The 20,688-nt window shown below is 42.5% G+C and overlaps 1 long non-coding RNA gene across 1 annotated transcript in view; it reads right to left on the bottom strand.

The window, feature by feature from the left end:
- Nucleotides 1-19,132, bottom strand: part of LOC145360436 (uncharacterized) — a 28,188-nt gene extending 9,056 nt beyond the window's left edge. The window contains exons 1-2 of the long non-coding RNA XR_013889716.1: nt 19,054-19,132; nt 17,686-17,793 (exon numbers count right to left, since the gene is read on the bottom strand). This is a non-coding gene — a long non-coding RNA (uncharacterized LOC145360436). The remainder of the gene's footprint in view (nt 1-17,685; nt 17,794-19,053) is intronic.
- Nucleotides 19,133-20,688: the final 1,556 nt, after the last annotated feature.

Below are 20,688 nucleotides of genomic sequence, written 5' to 3'. Positions count from 1 at the left end.
GTGATCTGGCAGATGGAAAGTGAGCTCAAGCTCCAGGTTATGGTGAATTGTTTCCTCCTGTGTCTGTAAATATACGACTGGGGTGAAGGCATAATGAATATTTAAATTATTTTCTTAAGTATGTATTAAGACCTTTCCAACATTTTTGTCTGATCTAATATAGCACATTTTTCTTGTTTAATAAATGTTTTATTCTTGTGTTAAAAGTTCAGCAGTCCTGTGAATTTGTTCTGTAAAGTTCCTCCCCAGTTTGAAAAAAAAGTTAGGATCCATCAAACCACGTTGCCCTCTGCAATTTTATTTGTCCAGTTCTAACATCAGCTGCGATTGTGACAATACATATATAATGATATACAAGGTATTGCTAATAGGTCCAAAGGGTCTTTGCCAATTTGTTATTGATCACATGCTTACATTAACTTAATTTCAAATGTCATATTTTCAGTAACTCAGATTTGGAAGGTATAATAGTTGGTCCATTGTAGGTCATCTATTTTGTAAGTTTTAATGTGTTAAGTTGAGACACATGGATTAGCTTTCATTCCATAATAGGAACATTGGTGGGAGGGTAGATGTTTAATACGTAAGATTTTATAAAGCATTATCAGATGCCATAATATCGTAAATAGAATTGAGGGATTAAATAAATCATTAATGAGGAGTGTAAAACAACAGTCAACCTCTATGAGTTTGAAATCAGGAAAATTGGATCTCATGACTTTTATATCAAGTTTAATATTTTCTTTTATGTCATAATGGCATTATGGAAGGGAATTGAGACTAAATACATGGCTTAGTCAAGCATAATAGCATAATCAAGAACCCCATGCACCCCAGGCATACTCTCTTCCACCTTCTTCTACTTTCTCAGGAGGCAAAGAAAATTTGGCATGTCTGCTATGACTCTCACCAACTTTCACAGATGCACCATAGAAAGCATTCTTTTCTGGTTGTATCAGATTTTGGTATGGCCCCTGTTCTGTCCAAGACTACAAAAAAATACAAAGAGTCATGAATGAAGCCCAGTCCATCATTGGACTCCCATCCATTGACACGATCTACACTTCCCTGTACCTTGGAAAAGCAGCCAGTATAATTAAGGACCCCACGCATCCTGGACATACTCTCCTCCACCTTCTTCTGTTTGGAAAAAGATACAAAAGTCTGAGGTCATGTACCAACTGATTCAAAAATAGCTTCTTCACTGCTGCCATCAGACTTTTGAATTGGCCTACCTCGTCTTAAGTCGATCTTTCTCGATATCCTAGCTATGCCTATATCACAACATTTTGCCCTCCTTTCCTTCTCTATGAATGGTATGCTTTGTCAGTATTGCATGCAAGAAACAATACTTTTCACTGTATACTAATACATCTAACAATAATAAATCAACTTTTAAAAATGCTGTTTCATAGAGGCATAATGGTCAAGTGACCTATTTCACCGCTATGTGATTTGTAGTTTTGTCTCCCACAGGCAAACTTACAAATGTTTTCCTGCAGTATTCATGCTCAGGGCTGCTGCAGCTCTAACTCTCCAATCAAAAGAAATTTCCAAAATATTTTCTTTTTAAGGGAAATGAGGGATATCTAAATCATTACTGTGTCAATTGTTGGTATTGGTTACGTTTAGACAATCCACCAGCATTTTACTCTGTCTTCAAATCTGCAAGGGAAATCGTGAGAAAAAGCAAAACATCTCACACTTCCAGCTGCTTGTCTCTTTATCCTGAAATCTTCAGACTTTGAACTAGCAGAAAATGAATCCATTGGGGCCACAACAAAAATAAGTGCTATCCAGTTTCCCCTTTTTAAAATAAATAATGTTCCTCAGACATGGAAAAGGAGAATTAATTCCAGCCCTTTGGGATGATTATTCAATTTCAATGTTGCTATTTAATTATTTACTATCACATTGCACTACTGTTGTTGAGGAGGCGCATGTGCTACCAGTTCACCTATAATTTCTTGTCATCTATTTCCTCCTTAATTCGAAGCATTCTTCTTTACTGTTAGAATGGACAGATGTGCCTCATGTTTACCAATTTGTGCTCTTCCCTTTGCCAAGTTAAAGCATAAGGTCCTGCAGTTGTATTTGTCAGTTTACATTTGATCAGCAATTACAGGATCTCATTTACAGAATCAAGTACGATTTCTTTTCAAACTTGAAGCCAGAAGCAAGTGCCAAGTCTTCTTCTCCTTCACGAATCACAAGCTCAGGCTATCATCAAGTTTAGCGTAAGTACAGGTTAAAATACCAAAAATAGGACAAGACGTAAGCAGAAGTGAGCATGCATTCAGCTGAGGTTTATGAAACGTGGAGAATAGGAGGCCAGTCAAGAGATCACTGAAATAGCCTGAGATGATGGAGGCCAGCATTGGGTTTGAGCAGCAGATGGGTTGGAAGAGTAAGAGGCGGGTGATATTAGAGGTTGGATTGATTGTTTAAATTTATACCCTTTATTGACTCTCCAAAACAGTTTTTCCTTACTTAGCTTCTCAAAATCCTTTGTACTTTTGAACACCTCTGTCAGATCTCTTTTGATCTGATAAGAAACCATCCTCAGTCACTGCCTTTACATTATCTTTGACCAAGATACAAAGTGTAAAACAGGTGAGAAAAAGGGAAGTTTTCTTGCTGGTTTTTCCAGTGAGGTAAATAATAGTAATTTACGGCATTCTGTGCAATACAGAGGCCTTAATGTGAATCTCACCAGTAGCAAGGGGTTGGGGTCTTAGATCACCTGTGAGGCCAGCTGCTGAACTCTAGGATGCCACTGTGCAGGCACCCAGGTTTCCCAATATGGTATACACACTGTAAATCTGTCACACTCCCCATCTCCTCCCACCGCCCCCCACTTCACAGCTCTGGCAGATCACCACCCACCCACCCCCCAGATCACAGCACCGGCCAATTGCCCCCCTCTCCAATCACTGTCTGGCCAGTCAACTGCTCCACTTCCCATCCCACCATGGAACTCCCCCCCCCCCCTACCCCAGCTTCATCAGGCCTTGCCCCATCAGGCCCCACTCCCATAGGCTCTTCCCAGTGTCCAGTGGTCAGTGTCCAGGGTGGCGAATGGACAATTCCAGGATGCCAGCCCTGCCCCCAATCATGTTGGGGCTTCAAGAGCCTCTGGTCCCACCAGTGAGGCCATCATGTTTGGTTTCCACTGGTAGAGACTGTGATCCTCATGTTGAAGATCTCGACTGGTGAGAGGACTAAGGTAAGTGAGCCCAGTCAATAACGTCCAGTCTCATGAATGATGTTATTAATATTTTAATTAGCCTTGTGAGCCTGATTTGTCACCTTTCCCCCTATCTTACTGACTTGCCACACTGATTGGCCAGCATTATGATCCTGTGAGATCCCCCAAAGTGTTTCTACTGAGACAAACAGCCAGGTTTTCTCTCCAGATCATCTGATATTTAGTCAAAAAGAAAGCAGAGTGGCAATGTTTGGTCTGTCATTCTTGAAGGGCAGGCCTAAAGATGCTAGCAAGCACTTTTTAAAGGGCGTCCCAATATCAAGGTTAAGAGACTGGCCCCCTCTGCCCCCACTCCACCTTCCATGATCATCGCCAATATCCAAGTTTCCCCCAGCATTTCACTGTAATCAATCTCTACCCCCACCCTGGACTTGGCACCTGTTCCCAACCCTTAGCAGTGTCAACCTGGCAAGGCCAATCTGGTGGGTCGGCACTGCCAAGTTTGCTCTGCCAAGATAGCAGCCAAAGCCAAGGCACTGCCTTGTCATGTCCATGACTTCTTGGGGGCTATACTGGGCCCTATGGCTTGACCATCTTGACTGCTGGAGAGCAGTAATGATTCCCACCAGCAAGGTTGGGAGGTGGGGGTGGAATCTGCTTTCCCCAGAAGCTACAGTGGTCAATTGATGGCAATCAGGTTCATGCTTTCGCTGGGAATGAACCCAATTACATGTTGGAATGGATCTCATTCTGAGATCTCCATGGAGCAAATCCTATTATGGCCCTCCTGTGAGAGTTAGTGGCCATAATGGGATTTGTGCCCATGCAAACAGGCCTGAGAGATCACAGTTGATGTTTCAACCTGCATTCAAAGGTGCCTTTGAAGTGGAGTCTAACATCCTTTCCTCAATGTGCTATTTGAGAAATCCTCTAACATGCTCTCCACACGTGTATACTGCAAACCTATCTTTACATGTTGGGATCTGTATACAGTTCCACAGGCCATAAAAGTGACATCATTTGCATCCTTAGAAATAGCCATATCTTTCTTGTGTGAGCTTAATGCAGAAATAAAGTGCATCAAAGCCATTCTGCAGGTCAATTACTATCCTGGTCAATCACTATTCACCGTGTATCACGCAAACTCACAAATGGGTCGAAGGCTGTAACTCTCAGACCTAAAAAGCGCCCAGCCTACCTTAAATTATCCTTAAAACTTAATTTATTTGTGTCACAAATAGGCTTACATTAACACTACAATGAAGTTACTGTCTTGAATCCCCTTGATAGGCAAAGTATCTCAAAACATTTGAACAACATGATACTATTATATTGTGGCTACACAAGTGGTTTTTCCATTGACAGGATGCAGCTCTTATTAGAAACGACACATTTTAGAAACTTAGTTTATGAAATGCAGTGCAGTGCCATGGGCTGTATGTCCCAACAATTAGCAGACTGAATCAAACAGCATGATCCTTTTGATGTTTGTAATAGAGTACAGACTATACTGAACAAGCCCATACTTGCAAAAGAACAAAATAAGCCCTTTATTGTCAGATGTATTTCTTAACTGGGCAGTATTTGCTGAACAACCCTGAATGCTAACAACTAATTTAAGATTATCATTTGAACACATAACATAGGCTATTAAAACTTGCTAGAAGTGACATACAAAAGCAGGGATCTGTCCTCTGCAAACAAAAAGAATATGTTCAAGCTTTGCGCCACTTTAAATTATCCAGGAGTTTGTGGAGTCTATAGTTCCCATGGCAATGTCTCAGCCAGAGTCAATTGGCCAATCAATCAACAAACTTTACTCTTGTAGTACAAATTGTTGTGATCATTTGAAATTTGGCTTTCTTAATTTGTCCTGATGAGTACAAGATGAAATGCTTCAGCAACGTGTCTCTTTTTTCAACAATATTCAAGTTCTGGACAACCAAGTGAAAGCAAAGAACATCTACTGCGATATACCACACATAATGGGTTCACTAATATTCCACATACAAATCCTGTCAAAAAAAAACACAATAAGAAGTCTCACAACACCAGGTTAAAGTCCACTAGGTTTATTTGGTAGTACAAGCTTTTGGAGCACTGCCCCTTCAAGAGGTGTATGAAGGAACACTCACCTGATGAAAGGGTAGTGCTCTGAAAAGCTTGTGCTACCAAATAAATCTGTTGGAACTTTAACCTGATGTTGTGAGACTTCTTACTGTGCCTATCCCAGTCCAACACCAGCATCTCCACATCATAAAAAACACATAACAAGTGCTGTAAAATGTCATATAAGAATGTGAATGTTTATTTATTCGTCACAAGTTTACATTAACACTGCAATGAAGTTGTACAGTACACATCACACAAGGAGTGTGATATAAAACATGTACCGTGTATTGCAATATACTACGCATAACAAATGCTGTAAAATACCATACATAATAATGCAATATACAACAAATGCTGTAATGCACCACACATAGCAAATGTTGAAACATATCACATGTAACAAATGTGGATAATATACCACACTCAACAAGTATTGTAATGTAGTACACATAGTAAGGGCTGCAATATATCACGCATAGTAAAGGCTGTAATATCAGTGAGAAATTAGTGCCATTGGCATGAAACAACTGGAAGATCCAGCCTAGCTTAGTTTTAATAGGGCTGTGGGTTCATTATTTCAGCAGAATACTTATATAAGGGAGCATGTTGGGTTCCAACACCAACACTTGACAGCTTCCTCCTATCAGATAAATAGCAAGTTGAAGAGTGTTGGATATGGTTCCAAATGGAGGGAGCTCTGCAATTATACTACGAAGTACTTCAGTTGTTGCAAGGTGTTATTGGGCCATCTGACAGTGGGTTCTGTAATTGCATGGAACTTTGTGCAATCACTTACAATCCTAAAGTCTCCACAAGACGTGTTCAGGACAACACCAATATCATCCAGCTTCTCTGATGCAACACAGGTGTTGGGTTGTTCATACTGAGTGCAGTGTACTGGCTCTGCTGTCTGTTGGCTTGCATATTCTCCTTAGGATCCCAGTCTTGCCTGATATCCCACACTGCTGTGACACCTGCCACACCTCTGGTTCTTGTCTTGCCTGTACATCCTTTATCACAGCAACATCCTGGGCAGACAAAGCTGTCCAATGGATCTGACATGCTGTACCAATTTTACTTGAAATACATGACACTGAAAACTGGTTTGTGTGATTTGTTCTTAATAACAATAGAAAGACAAACATCATGCATACTTCACTACAACAATATTATAACAAGTTTTGTTAACTGTTTCTTTCTCCAATGACATATCTGACCTGATGTGTATTTCCAGCGATGACTTTTGTCGTTATGTTTCTTTCAAGTCTATTTAAACTTGAATATTGTCCAATTTATTTCCAACTAATTATAACTTATACTAAAACAGGAATGTTTTACAAACTGGTTTAAGTGATGATGTGGTTCTAGCATGTTGCTTAACATTTACAGGGAGAGTAAATATCATTGCTATCTTCGATCATGCAGACAATGCCCAAACTACTAAAGAATCTACTGAGAAAGAAAGGCCCAGTTTAGAGAATGCTTTGTCAGGATTTTCACGAGCAGGATGTAAAACAGGTCAGAGGGGATGATCCAAATGGAGAGGAGACAAAGTGATTAAAAGTTTGCGTGACTGGAAAATTCAATATGTTCAGAAATCTTAGTTTCAAAACAACCTGTTGAACTGACTGACAGCCCCTGGTTGGTGCAGACAAAGATGAAAATAGGTTTCACCTTCATAAGTGGGACTGGTTACCAATTTTCTTAACTGGTGTGTCAGTAAATAAATGGAACATGTTGAAGATCTTAGGTAGAACAATGAAAAGTTCAGAACTGTCTGATCGGAAACAGTGGGGCAATCAGAATTAATAATCACTTTCGAAAGGGAAGTAGAGAAATGACTGCAAGTAAAACAAAATAAAAGGACATGTGTGGGAAAATGGCAGAGAAATGCGACTAAACTTATAACTTGGCCAGAGACTTGGCACTGGCTCAATGAACCAAATGACCTTCTTTGAGCTGTAAAATTAAAGGATTCTGTGAGGAATTATGGTATCTATTACAGACACAACAGTAAAATTATTCTTCATAGTTTACAGCTTAGCTCAGTGAGTATATAATTCATAGGATGTAGCAATATCTAGATGTACAGACGATCCCAGTTTAGCCCTGTCCCTATTGTGAAACAGCTCTCTCAGCAGGGGCAATGATTCAGTATTTTGGTGATAATCCAATACCTGAACCTGTCAGACCCGCAGGAGTCGAGGAGGAGTTCTTGGAATGCTGCCGGGATAGTTTCCTGGAACAGTGCGTGTTGGAGCCGACGAGGGAGAGAGCTATCTTGTATCTCGTGCTATGTAATGAGGCAGGTAGAATTAGGGACCTTGCGGTGAAGGATCCTCTTGGGGAGAGTGATCATTGTATGGTGGAGTTTCTGGTGCAGATGGAGGAGGAGAAAGTGGGTTCCCGGACACGCGTACTTTGTTTGAATAGAGGGGAGTATGGTAGGATGAGAGAAGAATTGGCGAATGTGGACTGGGGGAGCGCGTTGGAGGGAGGGTCTGCTGAGGAGCAGTGGAGGATCTTTAAGGAGATCTTTCTTGGTGCTCAGCGGAAATTTATTCCGATGGTCAAAAAGGACAGTAGGAGGAGAGGTAATAAGCCGTGGATAACGAAGGAGGTGAAGGAAAGTGTTAAATTAAAAGCGGAGGAATTTAGAGTAGCTAAGAGTAGTGGGCGAGAAGAGGATTGGGAGAGGTTTAAATGTCAACAAAGATTGACAAAGAAGTTGATAAAGAAGGGTAGGAGAAACTATGAAGCTGGGCTAGCGCTTAATATAAAAAAGGATAGCAAGAGTTTTTATAAATATATATAAAGGAAGAGGCTGGCTAGGGTGAGCGTTGGTCCTTTAGAGGATGAGAAAGGGGACCTAGTGGTAGGGGATGGGGATATGGCTAAGGTATTGAATAACTTTTTTGTTTCTGTCTTCACGGAGGAGGACGTGAATAATTTGCCGGGTGTTAGTGATGGAAAGGTGGTAGGACTGGAGGGTCTTAATGACATTACTGTTACTAGAGAGGCGGTGCTCGACAGACTGGAGGGGCTGATTGTGGACAAGTCCCCAGGACCGGATGGAATGCATCCGAGGGTTCTGAAAGAAATGGCGGAGGTGATAGTGGATGCCTTGGTGGTTATTTTCCAGACGTCGCTGGATTCCGGGGAAGTGCCGGAGGATTGGAAAACGGCTAATGTTACGCCGTTGTTTAAGAAGGGTGCCAGGCAAAAGGCGGGGAATTATAGGCCGGTTAGTTTAACGTCTGTGGTAGGTAAAATGTTAGAATCCGTCATTAAGGAGGAAATTGCGAGGCATCTTGAAGGGAATTGCTTGATAGAGCAGACGCAGCACTGTTTCATTAAAGGGAAGTCGCGTCTGACAAATTTACTGGAGTTCTATGAGGATGTGTCTAGGGCGGTGGATAGAGGAGAGCCGGCGGATGTGGTCTTTCTGGATTTTCAGAAGGCGTTTGACAAAGTACCTCACAAGAGGTTATTGCAGAAGGTCGAGGGACATGGAGTTGGGGGTAGGGTGTTAGCGTGGATAGAGGATTGGTTGTCAAATAGAGGCAGAGAGTGGGGGTCAACGGGTGCTATTCGGATTGGCGGATGGTGACTAGTGGAGTGCCCCAGGGGTCGGTGCTGGGGCCTCAGCTTTTTACCATTTATATAGATGATCTGGAGGAGGGAACCGAGTGTAGAGTGTCGAAATTTGCTGATGACACCAAGATTGGGGGAACGGCAAATTGCGCGGAGGGTGTGGAGAGTCTGCAGAAGGATCTAGATAGGCTGGGCGAATGGGCCAGGAAATGGCAAATGGAATTTAATGTTGGCAAGTGTGAGGTGGTCCACTTTGGTAGGAATAATGGTAGGAAGGACTATTACTTACGTGGCAAAAAACTGCAGCAGGCGACGGTGCAGAGGGACCTCGGGGTCCTTGTGCATGAGTCGCAAAAACCCAGCTTGCAGGTGCAGCATGTGGTCAGGAAGGCGAATGGGATGCTGGCCTTCATAGCGAGGCGGATTGAATATAAAAGTAGGGAGGTCTTGCTGCAGCTGTATAGGGCATTGGTGAGGCCGCAGCTGGAGTACTGTGTGCAGTTTTGGGCGCCGCACCTGCGCAAAGATATTTTGGCCTTGGAGGGAGTACAGAGGAGGTTTACTAGGCTGATACCGGAGTTGAGGGGGTTGAGCTATGAGGAGAGGCTGGATAAACTAGGCTTGTACTCGTTAGAGTTTAGAAGAATGAGGGGAGATCTCATTGAGACGTATAAGATGATGAATGGGGTGGATAGGATAGAGGTGGAGAGACTCTTCCCGCTCAAAAAAGACAGTAGGACTAGGGGGCACAGCCTCAAGATAAAGGGGGGGGGGGCGGTTCAGAACGGAGTTGAGGAGGAACTTCTTCACTCAAAGGGTGGTGAATCTCTGGAATTCTCTGCCCGTTGAAGTGGTGGAGGCTGCCTCGCTAAATATTTTTAAGACGCGGGTTGATGGGTTTTTGATAAGAGAGGGGATTAAGGGTTATGGGGAGAGGGCGGGAAAGTGGAACTGAGCCACGACAGATCAGCCATGATCTTATTGAATGGCGGGGCAGGCTCGAAGGGCTAGATGGCCTACTCCTGCTCCTATTTCTTATGTTCTTATGTCCACAGTGCTCTAAATGCTTGACCAGCAAAACTGACTCACTAATAAAACTGCAGGGGTTGATTTATAATTTGTGGCTTGGATGCTTCCCTCTCACTCCAGGAAGCCTACAGTCTAATGTCTGAACTGGTAGAGTGGTACTATCTGAACAAGCAGAAATCTGCACTGACGGGTTTTGTGCTAATGAAATCCCATCACTATCCATGTGCACACTGATGAAGTAATGCTTCACCATTTGCTCTGCAATCTGTGCTTCAGTCCTTTGGATTTATGTCCTTATGGAGATGGAGTCTATATCATATCAAACAAACAGAAGGAAGGTAATGACTGAAAGTAAAAGTTGGCCAGGTTCCTTTTTCCTACTCAATGACCCTTCCAAAAAAAGTGAATTGACCTGATGTGAGGACAGAATCGGTGTCCCTGTATTCTCAACACTAGGAAGCACAAATGCTGTTTCTTCGCTGGAGTTTTACCACATAACAGTTTACAGAGAACAAGTTGGAGGAACCTTTATTTTAATCTCAGTCCAATAGCTTTTCGAGGTTCAGGCCATGACATCACTGTAGATAAAACATTTGAGACATTCATTAATGTGCAAACACTTAGCATTTTTATCTACACTATTTGCAATCAGGCCTCAGAGAGCTGCTTTGACTATGATAAAGGTTTCTTGATGAGGACGCACACCATTTGTAACTACACTGAGGGGATTGATGAGTTTTAGGGACAATTGAGGATTAGCTTCACAAAGGCAGGCAGTAACTATGATGATTAAGGGCTCAATGAGGGAAACTGGAAAAGCCTTGCTAGCATTTTGTCCCAGTCAGATCAGATTTCTCATTGAATGTGGAGGTCACCATCTCAATGTTGAGGGTCCTTGTGATCACTGACCTATTCAGCAGAACCCAGCTCTATGCTAGGCTCCCAATGCTCCAGAGTTTCTGCCTCTCTGATTGGGTCTATAGCATCGGGGAAATGTGAGCTGTATATACATGGACTGCAAGTGCGGAAGCAGCCAAGTAGAAGGTCACCTTCCGTGCAATTCTAACCTGCACTGTGGCCACTTCCCTAAAGGTGCTATCCACTTAGTCCTCTTTCTTGTGGATGTACTGATGTGGAGATGCCTGTGTTGTGCTGTTCGGTGCAGTGCCAACAAGAGCAAGATTGGGACTCCCACTTGGTCCTCTGGATGCCAGGGATCCAGTACTGGCTGGTGAGGATTTTAGTTACGGGGTTGATCAGGATTGAGCGAGACTGCAAGAGGTGGCAACTGTTTGGAAAATTGCATACTTTCAATCATCAGGTAAAATTCCATCATATTATGATCACTCATCCCTAATGGTTCTTTTAAAACTAGACTCTTAAATAGCCATTTTGTATTACATAGTACTAGATCTAGAATAGCCTGTCTTCTAGTTGGCTCCTCAAAATACTGCTCGAGAAACCCAATCCTAACTCACTCCAGAAACGTGTCTTCCTTAGCATTAGTGCTCACTTGGTTTAACCAGTCTATGTGCAGACTGATCACTCATCACTACAGTATTGCCTATGCTACGTTTTTCTCATCTCATGATTAATACGATGTCCTATATTACCATTGCTATTAGGGGGTCTATAAATAACTCCAACACCTGCCTCCCCCTTTGCTGTTTCTTAGCTCCATCCAAACAGATTCTGTACATTGTTCTTCCAATCTGAGCTCCTCCTGCATTCATTATATCCCTCATCAGTACAACTTCACCTTCTTTCCTTCGTGTCTGAACATTGAATATTTTTGAATATTCAGTTCCCAGTTTTGGTCACCATGCAGCCATGTTTCAGTAATGACAATTATATCACACCCATTTACCTCTATTTGTGCCATTAACTAATCTACCTTGTTACGAATGCTGCATGTATTCAAGTAGAGCACCTTTAACTTTGTCTTTTTGACACCATTCTGCACTTGATGCATACTCAACATTTTTCAAGCAACATCTGTCCTAGAATGGTCAATACCTCAGTTATATGATGCCCTCCCTCCTACACCATTTCTCCAGTCACATATTTAATCAACCAATTCTCCTATTCTTATGCTCACTAGCACATGGAACTGGGAGTTTTCCTGAGATTATTGCTTTTGAAGTCCTGCTTTTTAGTTTCCTTCCTAATTCTTAGAATTCTGCTTTCAGGACCTCATCCCTCTTCTGACCTATGTCGTTGGTACCAATGCGGACCATGATTTCTAGCTGATCACCCGTTCCCAGAAGGATATTTGGGTGGAAGAGGGAAATCACAATGTTAAAATGGTGGCACGGGCTCGTTGGGCCTGTTTCCCGTGCTGTGTTGTTCTTTGTTCTTTGATATCCTGTAATTGCTCTGTGATATCCTTGACCCTGCCACCAGGAAGCAACAGACCACTCTGAAGCCATGTTTACTGCCGTCTGATCCACTATCTATGGAATCACCTGTCACTATTGTCCTTCCATTCTACTTCCTCCCCTTTACAGCTGAGCTGCCCTTGGTGCCACAGGCTTGACTCTGGCTACCATCACCCTCATCAGTTTTCAAAATGGTAAACTGACTAACAAACTGGATAGACTCAGGAGCCTCCTGCGCTATCTGCCTTGTTGTCTTAAGACTGTCTGGCGGTCAGCCGTTGCCTCTCTGCTTATGCAATTCTAACCTGCATTGTGACCACTTCTCTAAAGGTGCTATCCACTTAGTCCTCTGTCTTCTTGTTGTACTGATGTGGAGATGTCGCTGTTGGACTGGGGTGAGCACAGTAAGATGTCTCACAACACCAGATTAAAGTCCAACAGGTTTATATGGTATCACAAGCTTCTGGAGTGCTGCTCCTTCACCAGGACTCACCTGACAAACGAGCAGCATTCTGAAAGCTTGTTGGGCGTTAACTTGACGTTATGAGACGTCTTATTGCATATGTACAACAGTAACTCCAACCTCGGCTCAAGTTCGAAACCCAGAGCTCAAGATGGTGACATTTCCTACTGATTTGTTTCTCCAGGACACAAATCAGCTTCACACAAACTGCAGGATATACATTCCACTTGGCCAAGTTGACCTGCTATTCCAAAACTCTAATAACTATTTATTACGCTTAGCATAATTAGAATGAGTGGAATAAATTACTAATAACTTTATTACGCTTACACCAACTTTATTTTACTTTGTTTATTTTATTATCTTATTTTAATTTGACTTGATATAACTTTACTTCCCAATTGCTAGTGTTGTTTATTGAAATCCAAGGACCAATTTCTTTATGAATACTATGCTTTTATAGTTTAAGCTATTTAAACATACTCCCTAACAGCAACTTCTAACCAACCAATAAACTTGCTAATTTCCTGTAATGTAACTCCTGGATTGTTTACTCTAGTATCCCTCACAGGTCCAGCTGTCTCCATTCCAGAATATGAGTCTATTTTTGTCTGAGTTTAATGAAAACTCATAGGGCTTGATCTTACAACCTCATCCTATCTGAATTTCAGTGAGGTAAAGTGATAAGATCAGGCAGGAGGTGAGAAATCAGGTGTGCATCCTGTTTTTTGCCTCTCTTGATAATAGCAGCACTGTTTTACTGGCAAAATCAGCTTTGCACACTTATCAGGCTTGAAGCCAATTTCAATGTTAATGACATGCTCGGAATGGGTTCACTTACTTTTACCATCTTGCTGTCCAAGGTTCTTCCCAGCAAGAAGCACATATGGTCTCCAACGAAGGGATCAGAGATCATTGAAGTCCCCCGGGTGGTTGGAGCAGGGTCAGGAAATGTCCATGGGGCAGTGCCAGCCTGGTAATACCCACCTGGCACCCTGGCACTGCTAACTGGGCACCAAAACTGTGTTGGGTCAGTGCAAAAGTGGCAGAACCACAATGGGGGCAGTGCCAGAGTGGTGTGGAGCTAAGATAGGGGGGAGACAAAGGGGGAAGATCCGCAGAGGTAGAAGGAAACTCTGCCGGGGTGAGTGGGAGGGAGGGAACACTGCCAGAGTGGAAGGGAAGGGGAAACACTGTTGGGAAGAATGATTGGTGGGGTGTAGGAGAGAGATCTGCGAGGGTGTGAGGAAACTCTTACACGGGGATAGTCGGCCAGGTGAGAGGGAGGGAACTATGCAGAAGGGGTGGCAATCAGGAAGGGAGAAAATTTTGCAGGGAGGCAATTGGTTGGGGGGATTTCCATGGAGGGGGATATCTTGATGTCTGTGGGGCAGGTGATCCCGATGTCCGTGGGGGGAGTCCCAATGTCTGTGGGGGACGGGGTCCCAATGTCCAAGGGGGTGGAGATAGGGGGTGTGCAGGAGATTTCCTTGTATACTGAGAGCTTCAATGGTGCCCCTAGACCTCAACAGCCAGTTTCCTGATGATCCCTACCTGCCTCTGCCTTTTAAGTATAAATGCCATAAAATTGATAAGATTGCATTTTCAAACACGCCAAAAAAAGCTGAAACTCTCCTGTATTCATGCTCATTCTCATTAGAATTTTTTTCTTAAAATTCTACCCCTAGAATCTGTGGTTGTATTCCCTTAGCAAGTATTTTGAATATCAAACCTTGTCAACTTTGAACAAAACTTTATTGTTCGGGTCCCAGATTTCACCAACATCTGGGGATCTGGTCAAGGATCATAATATATTGCATGTCCAAACAGGAAGCACAATCAATGGAGGACCACCTCCAAGGTAGTTTCTATTCACCACCTGCCTTACCCTGAAGTTCTATTCTTCAAGATCTTGGGACATTCCTGGGAATCAATTGATTCCTATGGACCTTCCAACATATGTTATGGCTCATTTGTCTTACTTCTGAGCTTCTGGGGATTCCGTAAATGTCTGTACAAGTTGTGCGTGTTTATTGATGTCTTTTCTTTTAATCCACAGATGATTCAGTCCGCCTTGTTGTCCAACAAGGGGCAAACACGCGGTGGCTGTGCAAGGGCTGCTCTTGGATGTTGCTTCAAGAGTTGCCTAGTGCTTCACGTTGTTAGCATACGCTTAAACTGAACCATCTGACGGGCAACATGACAGCTCAGTGACTATCACTGTTTGCTGTGCAGATACATAGATTTGGGCAAGTGTCTGTGGGAGTTTGCACATTCTCCCCGTGCTTGCGTGGGTTTTCTCCGGGTGCTCCGGTTTCCTCCCACACCCTAAAAATGTGCTTAGGCTGATTGGTGTTAACAAATTGTCCCTAAATTAGTCTTCCCTCAATCTTCCCCAATAGGCGTAGACAAAGGTCATAGGTAGAAGAGGGCACTCACAACGTTAAAATGGCGGCGTGGGCTCGTTGGGCCGAAGGGCCTGTTTCCCATGCTGTGTTGTTCTTTGTTCTATCTGCCTGCAGCCCCAGCTATAGCTATCGTTCCTGGTGAGGAAGGAAGTCGTGCCTTGAACCTAACAGCCCAACACCAGTTAACTGGTTCTACGATGAGCCAGCAATAAGGAGACAGACTCCCTCCGGAGTTTTACTCTCGGGGCAATTGAAATTCCAGCATATGAGCACGTAATCTATTTGCTGAACTTGATTCGTCTGTGAGAGACCTGTCCCAATTTTGTCACATATACTCATTGGTTAATGAGGAGGACTTAGCAATGTTGACTATATTGGGTTGGGTGCCTTTGTTGTCCCATGGTTGATTCAAGGTGGTTCATCTTGTTTTATTATGTTTTCATCAAGATTTGGTACAAACACCATATTGTTACGGTTCTACAGTCATATTTAAGTCAAACCAACAGGATTATTTGCCTAAAGGATATTAGTGAACCAGATGGTTTTTACAACAATCCAATCATCAGTCATCATCATTAATCTGTACTTAATTAATTGAATTCATCAGCTCCTATAATGGCATCTGAACTCATATATCTCTCATTTCTCTTCTCTAGGCCTCTGGATTACAACACGTTACAAAATTATTGTGCTATTGTAACTTATCAATAGAAATACCATCATCCCTGTACCAAAGAAAAACCAAGCAGGGTGTCTTAATGACCATCAGCCAGTGGCTCTGACATCCATCATTATTAAGTGGTCGAAAGGTTAGTCATGGCACTCCTGGAGTACGTGGATCCACAACAGTTTGCCTACTACTGCAACAGATCCACAGCAGGTGCCATTTCCCTGGCCCTGCACACAACCTTGGAACACCGGGATAACAAGGACACCTATGTTAGACTCCTATTTATTGACTACAGCTCAGCCTTCAACACTATTATTCCCACAAAACTCATTTCTAAATTCTGTGGCCTGGGCCTCGGCACCTCCCTCTGTGACTGGATCCTGAACTTCCTAACTCACAGACCACAATCAGTAAGGATAGGCAACAACATCTCCTCCACGATTATCCTCAACACCAATGCCCCACAAGGCTGTGTTCTCAGCCCCCTACTATATTCTTTATACACCTATAACTGTGCGGCTAAATTCCCCTCCAATTCAATTTTCAAGTTTGCTAATGACACCACCTTAGTGGGTTGGATCTCAAATAATGACGAGACAGAGTACAGGAATGAAATAGAGAATCTGGTGAACTGGTGCAGCAACAATAATCTCTCCCTCAACGTCAACAAAACGAAGGAGATTGTCATCAACTTCAGGAAATGTAAAGGAGAACATGTCCCTATCTACATCAGTGTGAACAAAGTTTTGTGTTTTTAGGTGAACAGATCATCAACAACCTGTCCTGGTTCCCCAACGCCGACACTATAGTTAAGAAAGTCCACCAACGCCTCAACTTTCTCAGAAGACTTAGGAAATTTGGCATGTCAGTTACGACTCTCACCAACTTTTACAGATGCACCATAGACAGCATTCTTTCTGGGTGCATCACAGCTTGGTATGACACCTGCTCTGCCCAAGACCACAAGGAAATACAAAAGGTCGTGAATGAAGCCCAGTCCATCACACAAATCAGCCTTTCATCCACTGACTCTGTCTACACTTCCAGCTGCCTTAGCAAAGCAGCCAGCATAATTAAGGATCTCACGCACCCCAGACATTCTCTCTTCCTTCGGGAAAAAGATACAAAAGTCTGAGATCACGTACCAACCAACTCAAGAACAGCTTCTTCCCTGCTGCTGTCAGACTTTTGAATGGACTTACTTTGCATTAAGTTGATCTTTCTCTACACCCTAGCTATGACTGTAACACTACATTCTGCACTCTCTCGTTTCCTTCACAATGAATGGTATGTTTTGTCTGCATAGCACGCAAGAAATACTTTTCACTGTATGTTAATACACGTGACAATAATAAATCAAATCAAATATTTTGGTGGAAGTTTAATGGATGGAGATTTAATTAATGGATAATTATCAGGCAAATGTTTAATGAATACAGATTTATTGATGGAGGTTTAATTGTTGGAGAATTAACTATGAAGATTTAACTAGGGGGATTCAGAATGAAGGCTTATTGAAGAAAATTTAATGATTGAAGATTATTGATGCAAGTTTACTGAACAAATACTTAATGGCTTAAAGAATTGAGGTCTTATTCATGGATACTTTTAAGGTAAAGGTTTTACACATAGTGGTTTAATGGATGGGGAAGAAGGCATGAATCAATTTTATCACTGATAATATTTAAAATAAATGTTATATACAGAGAAATGGGATGAATGTACAAATTCCGTAAAACTCTAACTGTAGCAATAAAACAATTAACATCTTCAGTTTAATTTCTCATTCTATTATTGATAATATCAATAGAATCAGCACTTACTGTACTTCAAAAATAAGACAAATGTTATCCCTACAAGGGACACATAGATCACCACTACAACTGCAATAGATCCTGTCATGTGCATCACTGGGACCTGGCATTCTGTAACTGTAGATAAAGAATAAATATTTTGTCAAATTACCAAAGTTCATCATTTTAATTTTTCTGATTAAAATTTAATCTTAATTTTAAATTAATATAAAAATAAATATATAGGGAAACCAGCAGATAAATTTCCTTTAAACCTATTTCATTTTATTCTTGTTGATCAATACAACTGTAATTGATTGGCAGACAATTTACATGATGTGTTGCTTAAAGTGGTATCTTAATGGAGAACAGAAATGACCATAGATAAGGCACAATTTAAAAATCCTTCATTTGGTTCAAACTAAAACACCAGAAATGACAAGCTGAGTACTTTGACCAAAATGCAGGAATTGTTGGAGTAGAGAGGAGTTAAGGATCCACATTAATAGCAATTATCTTGGTTCTTCAGGGGCAGCACGTTGGCAGTGTTAGCACTGCTGCTTCACCATGCCAGAGACCTGAGTTCGATTCCTGGCTTGGGTCACTGTCTGTGTGGAGTTTGCATGTTCTTCCTATATCTGTATGGGTTTCCTTCCAGGTGCTCTGCTTCCCTTCCACATTCTGAAAGACATGCTGGTTAGGTGCATTGACCCAAAGACTAGGGGAATTTCACAGTAACTTCATTGCAGTGTTTAATGTAAGCCTCACTTGTGACTAATAAATAAATTTAACTTTGAGGTGGGTAGTGCAAATCATCTCCATTTTCCACCACCCTTCCCACCTCCTCCCAAAGTACACTCAAAAGACAGAAATCATATGAAGTGTGTTGGTACATTCCTGAACTATGATACAACCAAGGGAGCTTGACATAGAATGTGAATTTATAGAGTGGACAGTATATAGAGGGGAAAGGACACAAAGTACAAGTCTGAAAGGAGCAAGAAGGGGTTGAACCTCCTGTTGTGGCATGTGGAAGACTAACTGAAGGTCCCACGTGAACCAAGTGGGAAACAAACTGAATCAGTCCTAAATGAGTGTGTGTGTGTGTGTGTGTGTGTGTGGGGCGGTGGGGGTGGCGGTGCTGCTGTGCGATGACTGACAATCTTATTTGAACCAGCTGGAAACTGATTGAAGGTCCTGTGTGTACCAAGTGGAAGTGTGACTGCAGTACCGTATGATCCGAGTGGAACCTGCACAACTCCGAAGGAAAAGGAGAAAGGAGGGGCTGCATAGATCATGCTAATTATCTAGGGGTGTGCAGGTCAACTTCACTTAGAGCTCAGCACGTGCACTAAAATTATCAGTGTTGTTGCTGTTTACATTATCATCAATACTCACTGTTTTTCAGTCCTCTGTAAATTGGTGCTGCTGAAATCATCGTAGAAAAGGTTCCATAGATCACGAAAATAATACGATGAACTGTGAATTAAATTTGAAGACAACATAAATACATGGGTGGTATATACATAAAACGAGGGCTATCTTAGCATAGGGCGATGTATTTGCCAATTTAAATTTAGTACCAGTGCAATCCAGAATTCCTATGGATTTGATTGCTCACCTTCTCTGCCCTGGAGTAGCAACTTGAACTGGTACTAATGAGAAGGTATCAAATATTACTACTATTGCATAGTTTAGGGCAAAGAACTGGAACACGAACACTGGCTAGTTGAATGCATATTTTTCACTGGGGTTCAATTGAGTATTATTTTTAGTCATTTATGGGATGTGGGCATCGGTGGCAAGGCCAGTATTTATAGCCCATCCCTAACTAACTGTCTTTGAGAAGAAGGTGCTGAAATGCCTTCTCGAACCACGCAGTACACGTGGTGTAGGTATACACACACTGCTGTGAGGGAGTTTCAGGATTTTAACCCAGCAACAGTGAAGGAACAATGACATATTTTCAAGTCAGGATGGTGTGTGGCTTGGACAGTAATATCCAGGGGGTGGTGCTCTCATGTGTCTGCCACTCCTGACCTTCTAGATGGTAGTAATTGTGGGTTTGGAAGTTGCTGCTTAAGAGCTTAAGTGAGTTCCTGCAGTGCATCTTGTAGATGGCACACACCGCTGTCACTGTGCATCAGTGGAAGAGGATGTTTGTGGACGGGTGCCAATCAAGCAGAGTGCTTTGTCCTGAATGGTGTCAAGCTTTGAGAGTCTTGTTGGAGCTGCACTCATCTAGGCAGTGGAGGGTATGTCATTACACTCCTGATTTGTGTCTTGTAGATTGTGGACAGATTGTGGGGATTCAGGGGGTGAGTTACTCACAGGATTCCTAGTCTCTGACCTCCTCTTGTAGCTACAGTATTCATATGGCTCATGCGGTTCAGTCAATACTAATTCCCAGGATGCTGATAGAGGGGGCCGAGGGAAATTATGCCCAAATTGAGAAGGAGGCACTGAGTATCATTTTTGGACTGGTGAAGTCCCACTAATTCCTGTCTGGCTGGAAATTTGTCCTACTAATGGACTACAGACCATAAGAATTTTGGGTGCCTATTCAGATATTCCACCAATGGCAGCCACGAGGTTGCAAAGCTGGGACTTCATCTCGCATGCACATTCGTAGATCAGGTATCGACAGTCGGAACAACACACCAACACCGACGACTTATCGAGACTGCTTTTACCAGGGAACAAAGAGAATTACGAGGAGACAGTGAAGATAAGGTATCTTCCACAACAGAGTAAAGTTCCAATGACTGATGCGAATGTTAAGCAAACCACAAGATTCCATATTGAGTCGAGTGATAGACTTCGTCTGGAGGGGGATGACTTATCACAAGGAGGACGGAGAGTTGAAGCCCTGCTTGAACCAGAAGTGGGAGATGTCGGTACAGGGTGGCTGCTTGCTGTGGAATAGGTGAGTTGTTATCCCAACCATGTGCTGGAACAGCTGTGCCAAGGGCACTCAGGGGTGGTAGGGTGAAGGTGATGGCCAGGAGTTACTTTTGCTGGCCCAACATTGGT

This window comes from Carcharhinus amblyrhynchos, chromosome 2 (assembly GCF_965287045.1).
Source record: "Carcharhinus amblyrhynchos chromosome 2, sCarAmb.v2.hapA, whole genome shotgun sequence".
In the NCBI taxonomy this organism is placed as follows: Eukaryota; Metazoa; Chordata; class Chondrichthyes; order Carcharhiniformes; family Carcharhinidae; genus Carcharhinus; species Carcharhinus amblyrhynchos.
Note: the sequence above shows the minus strand (reverse complement) of the source record. Positions and strands in the feature narration are given on the sequence as shown.